The 7,017-nt window shown below is 33.6% G+C and overlaps 1 pseudogene; it reads right to left on the reverse strand.

Moving 5' to 3' along the window:
- Nucleotides 1-4,192, reverse strand: part of LOC106440436 — a 61,526-nt pseudogene extending 57,334 nt beyond the window's left edge.
- Nucleotides 4,193-7,017: the final 2,825 nt, after the last annotated feature.

Raw genomic sequence — 7,017 nt, forward strand, 5'->3', positions numbered from 1 at the left:
TCATCAACTTGAGATTTCTAATCGTCTGTACAGGAAAAAAGAAGAAGAAAAACATCAATAAAAGAAGACGGACCATTAAGACAAATAATAGATTCGAATAAGATAAGTAATATTACAAATATTATTTTTACTTACTTTATTTCCTTCCCACAATTTCTCAAGGTAGTTGCTTTCAGTCAAGATTAGTTTCACCAGGAACTCTGGATTGAAATTAGAAGGCAGACATGTCAGCGGAAAATAATCCCAATGCAAAATTCTTAGATTTCGGGGCAGACATGTCATGGGGTCTATGCTGTAAGGATATGGCTTCCTGTCTTTGACTCTTAAGAATTGGACATTGGACATTCTTTCAAAAACTCCGTCACTTATCTTCAACTCCGTATCCAACTCTGAAAAGTCCAAATCTATGCCTATAACATTTCGACTACCCTGCAAAAGAACCCAAAGATACATAAGCAAAGTTTGTGTGTTCAAAAACAAAACAAAAAAGATACATAAGCAAAGATGAATTTTATCAAATTTTGGAGGAAGAGAACGGCTAATGTGAAAAACTTACTAGTGTATCGTTACATAGTACTTGACATATATCTCCAGCATCAACCAAAAACTGGCGCTGCCCAGGTTCACGAATGGATTGTTTATGAACAATCTCTCTACCAAAACGTGCTAACAAATCATGGATTTCTGTATATCCCCCCTCGAAGGATATGAAAGCTTTCTCAGCTAAACCACGGAGACGACCTTTCAGTCTTTCACACCAACAAAATTCTTTTCAAGACACCCTTCCACAATTTCAAGCGTTTCATCGTTGAAAAAGCAAGATAAATGAAGAAATAAATCTTGATCATCAACGCATAGGGCATCGTAACTGAACTTTAAAATACTTTCTATTTCTCCATCAAGTATACTTCTTAACCTTGGTAAATCCTCTTCCCACTCCTGCTTGGGCCTTCCTTCGAAATAAGATCCTATAACCTTTAGTCCCAAAGGGAGATTACCGGCAAGTTTTGTAACTTCCCAAGCAAGTTCCTTAAATCCATCATGTGGAGACTTTTGGCCAAAAGCATACATGCAGAAAATTTCAAGAGCCTCGTCGTCAGGTGGAAACTCCACCTCGTAGATATCGTCAATCCTACGTGCATTTAAAAGACTTTTATCTTGTGTTGTGATTATTATCCTACTTCCAGGACCAAACCACCGAGCTTCTTTCGCTATGGCTTCTATTTGCAACGAATGATCCACGTCATCAAGAATGGCAAGCACTCTCTTGTCTTTTAACCTGTCTTCCACAACTCCTAAATGCTGAATCTTCATATCTTCTTGGTTGACTATTTGGTACATGAACTCTTTTTGTAATTGCAGTTTCGCACTGTACTCATCATAGTAAGGTCTGGGAAAACGTCTTTTAATATTCTCCATAAAGACACTAAATTGGAACTCACGGGAGTAATGGCTGAATAGAACTCTGGCGATGGTGCTCTTACCAATTCCAGAAGGACCCCAAATCCCTATCATCCTCACTTCATTGGAGCCTAGGCGTAGCAACAGTTTCAGTTTTATCATATGAGTACTCATCCCAACGAGATTGTCGAAATCACTCGATTGTGCAGAATTATTCAGCTTGTTAAAAACATCGGTGGATATATCCTCGATCATGGCAGCTTCATCAACCCTAAAAAGAGAAAACATGAATACATAATAAAATAGTTATTGTAAACAAAATTGATACAGACATGATCAAATTTAAGAGGTTTTTTTTATAAAAACAATTGAATCAACAAACTTTCACATATTGTGGTTAGAAAAAAACAAGAATTCACATTTTTTTCCAAAATTATTACCGAAATCCTAATATTTTCAAAACACCACAACTTCCCCTATATATTAATCATGGAGCATTACAATATGTTTTTGTAGCCATGTGTCAAAACTATGATGATTCTTAGAATTCTTTAGAAAAAAATAAGTTGGTCCATATATGTTATAATTTTTATTAAATTAATTATAAGATTGATTAATAATGTACAAAAGAATATTTTCAATTTTTTCTTAAAAAAAACTACAAAATTACCTAATATGATTAACATATATATGGCAATTAACGATTATGAATCATATTATATAAAAATAGGTTAATTTCAAAATTTGCATTGAAAAATTATTCAAATATTAATAATTTAATTTTAAAATTTGTATTGAAAAATCTCACATTAAATATTTGTGATTAATAATTTAAATTTTTGTTACAACAAATATACAAATGTTAATAAAATCATATAAGTAGGAAGTATCAATAATAAATATTTATATCAAAATATACTATATATATTTATGTCAAAATGATTGATTTGATTTATTTACCAAAAACATGATTGTAAATAAATAAAAGGTATTGGTTTTGATTTATGTGCTTACTCTAATGTATATACTTTTATGTATACAAATTATTTTTTAAATAAGTGGTTTCTAATATGTTATTTGATCATGACAATCTAATAAATACACTTCTTCAACTCAAAATGATTTTTAATATTGGAAACATTATATATATTATTTTATTCAAATTAAATAACTTAGTCTTGACATTTATATTTTGGATGTGCACTTATATTCTATAACAACTTGATATATTATATTTGAACACTAACCCGTGAATACAGTTTGCCGGTGATTTTCTTCAAAAATTTGATTCTTAGATATTTTTTTGGAGTGGAACTAATTTTTAAAGATGTTTATCTTTTTAAACTGATACGTATGTAATTCACATAATAAGTTAAAAAAAACAAACTCATATCAGTAAAACATAAACGAGAACGAAAGCCAAATTTAATAGAGGTAGAAAATGAAATCACTTATGGAGAATCAATATCAAACAAATCAAGAGCAAAAAACCTAATCCCATTTGGTCATTTTACAATCGATATTATCTATCTAGTTTTGGTGATTTGTGTCATCCGCAAAACTTAATTTCCGTTTATACAGATGAAGTTCTTAAAATGACCTATAATATGTTAACTCTTTAACAACGATGATGCATTTAAGTTACCAACATTTGTATTGATCATTTTACAATCGATAAAGATTGTAATGTTGCAAAATGTTAAAACCATTTAATGAACAAACATTAGTATAAAAAGTTCATCCCGCTCATGCCCGCTTATTATCATCTAGTTCTGTCATATTTTTGGAACATTTCTCAAATCATGTCATATAGTCAGGCATGTATATAGTAAGCTGAAAAGTTGTTTATTTTGAGTAATTTTTTCTGTACATATAATATTTTGAAAGATGGCAAGTAAAAGTTAAGCGGACAAACCAGTTGCATGAATGGTAACCAGCTATTGTGGCCACCTTCTCCAAAGCTTGTTTCCACCTCCTAATGTCCTCCTTAGATTTACCCTCACAAGTTTTTCTGAACACCTTCCCAAAATCACCGTTCAGCTTCTTTACATCAGATGGATCAACTTCATAGAAAATGGCCATCACAGTTTGACCCAGCTCCTCCCTGCACTTCATAATCTCCACCAACTCCTCAAGACACCACTTAGAAGAAGCATAGTTCTTAGAGAGCAAGATGATCGCAATCTTAGATCCTCTAATCCCCCGTATGAGTTCGGGAGCGATGGACTCTCCTCTCTCGATCCCATTATCGTTGAAAAATGTGATTGTCTTTCTCTTAAACTCCTTTTTAATGTGACTAAGAAAGTTTTTGCGGACATCTTCCCCACGGAAGCTCGGAAAGACATCGTGTAACCAGACGTGAGAGGAAGAAGATGGAGCCGATGAAGGAGACAAGGCAGACAGAGGTGGTAGTGGAGACAACGAAGACGGAGGTGAAGAAGAAGACAAAGGAGACGGAGGTGATGATGGGACTTGAGTTTGGCTCTGGTTTTGCAATCGGATTTTCTTTCTCACTGGTTTAGCGATCGGATTTGAAAGCTCATCTGCTTTCCTCTTCTTTCTCTTTTCTACTATCTTTCTCTGTTTCTTAATTTCTTTCAAAAACGATCGAAATCTCATTTTTGAAAAGCTTTTCTTTTTGGGGAATGAAGTATTAGTATATCACAAAACAAAACAGTGGAGTTGAAGAAATAAGTAGATAAAAGGAAAATTGATTTCTTGGTTTTCTTGATGGAATCTGAATTTTCAAAAACAATATGAAGAAGCATATGCAGGAGACGCCGAATGGCAAATGAAAGGGAAAAATAACCAATCTGTGTGGTGGCGAGAGGACCAAGTATATCCATTTCTAGATACGAAATGTAGCCAATGAAACAAAGACACGTGTGGAAAATACGTGCGTTAGTCAAAAAAAAAAAATAAAAAAAAATTCGTATGTATAATTGAGTAACTGACACGAAACGATTGTCACCGACGAAAGTATGGAAAATTGCACCCGAAGACCAAAAAATATAGAGAAATTAGGACTCCTATACAAACATAACCTGCATATTTGCAAGGATGGATTTTTGGCTTTTGGAGTGACGTGTTTTTTTTAATGGCCTTACTACCCTTATCATATATCGAAGCCTAATATGTAATAATATTTGCGAAAACCTTATTTCTCTTTAATGATTACGCGTGATGAGAGAGACGACGACACCAATATCTTCTCCGGCGACGTTCCCAACCACCAACCAACAAGCCACTCAACCGCAACACAAATCAACTCTCACGCTTTCTGCACATCCCTCTCATGTATCTCATCTCTCCGCCACGGCCTCTCTCACCACCCGTGGATGGAACTCATTGATTGGAGCTCGCTAGACCTGATTCTCTCACCTACTCTGCATACCAGAATTGCTGCAACACTTGAATAACTGGAGCATGTAGAAACTGAATATTTTCAATATGTATGATTCTAGTTTTTCTGTGAGGACTCATCATGTGCAAAGATATAGAGAATATGTTAAAATCCAACAAGCGAAGTCCTAATTCAACTCCTGAAAATGTTGGAAAGGAAGATGAGAAGCTTAAAGCAGAAAAGAAAATGCTCAGATTTAAGATATGAACTTACATAGCAGCTAGACAACTACAAATACATTATCGAACATACTTGTATTTATCAGGCTATATATACTTTATAATGAATCAACATTTTTATTATCCGGCTACATGTTTTTTGTATGAACCAACGCTTTTATTATCCGGATATTAAACTTTATATTTCTTCCTTATTAGAGTTAGCATGCTGTAAATATTATAATGACACATGCAATGGCACAAAAAAATATCTACACCAATTTTAGTATCCGGCTACATTTTCTATTTCCAATTACATATTCGACATAGCCGGCTAAACATACTTTCTAATATTTAAGTAATAATACAGATTCATATAAATTTGTATTTCTTCAAATTGGTAAGAAAATAGGTTTTTAATATCCGGCTACATTTTTGATTATCAATTTTATATTCGACATAACCGGCTACACATACTTTCTAATATTTTAAGTAATAATACAGCTTCGTAAAAATTTGTATTTTTACCAATCTGTATTTTTAGTATCCGGCTACATTTTTATTAATCAATTTTATATTCGGTACATATTTGACATAGCCGGCTAAACATACTTTCTAATATTTAAGTAATAATACAGATTCATATAAATTTGTATTTCTTCAAATTGGTAAGAAAATAGGTTTTTAATATCCGGCTACATTTTTGATTATCAATTTTATATTCGACACATAACCGGCTACACATACTTTCTAATATTTTAAGTAATAATACAGCTTCGTATAAATTTGTATTTTTACCAATCGGTATTTTTAGTATCCGGCTACATTTTTATTAATCAATTTTATATTCGACATAACCGGCTACACATACTTTTCTAATATTTTAATTAATAATACAGTTTTGTATAAATTTGTATTTTTACAAATCAGTAAAAAAAAATAGGGATAACACACAAAGTAACTGTCTATTTTTTTTTCAAGTTATTGTCTATTATTCATTTCATGTGCAAGTCGTCAATTAGTGATGCCGTATTCGTTAGTTGTTGTTGGCTTTTAACAGGCCTGTACGCGCTACACCAATACTTACGTTGCTTGTATATATAGATTATAAGTCATCATTATATGCATTTCATCATTACAAAATTTTTACGCTTCACAAGTGAACAAACAGAGGAATAGGGTCAAAATGGTCATTTTGCAAGGTTTGGAGTTGGGCTTTACGGTTGGGCCGGCACTTTTTCCAGTTTTGCAAATTATCAAATTAGGTGGTATTTTATGTGCAAATCGCTCAAAAATATATTATAATTCAGTAACTAACCAATAATAATTGACCACAATATTCAATATATTTTTTTTGTCAACATATTCATTTCCTTGAAATGAAATGCCCAATGGGCTTAGAAGATAAATCAGAAGTTTAGGACACTATCCACTAAATTACAAGATCGATATTAACCTGTGATCTGAACCTATCTTCCTCAACATTCCGAACCACCTGTGATCTTGTAACTTCGAACGCGCCTCCGTGTAGAAAGAAATCCGACATCGCACCACCGGCTAAGTCACCATTAACACCCATTTCGACGCCAGACTCCGATGAACCTCACTTCTAATCCCGATCACCTTTCACGCCAGACTCCGAGGCCTTAGTCCACCGTATGAGACACCGAGGAAGCTTAAGTCGAATTGAAGGAGGACTCTTCGTCGGACCGTTACTAGAACGCCAACATCTACTGAATCCGCTCTTCAGGGTGACTTAACGAGACCATCAAACTCAACCAGCGAAATAAGACATCTAATCAACAGCCAATCGGGATTTAGATGTAACCAAGTGAAAGGATAGAGATAATCAAACCAAAACTCGATGATAAATGATGAAGAGTAAAGAACACCATCGGTTTGATTTGAGAAACAAAAAACACAACAAAATCCGGCCTCTGGAAATTTATTATCATCCGCTACCGGAATATATATATCGGCAAACCGAAGGGAAGTCTGATCTAAGATCAGAAAACAAAAACCAAAATTATAAACCTCATCTCTTCTCCTCTGTGA

The sequence above is a fragment of the Brassica napus genome, chromosome A3, assembly GCF_020379485.1.
Source record: "Brassica napus cultivar Da-Ae chromosome A3, Da-Ae, whole genome shotgun sequence".
Lineage (NCBI taxonomy): Eukaryota > Viridiplantae > Streptophyta > Magnoliopsida > Brassicales > Brassicaceae > Brassica > Brassica napus.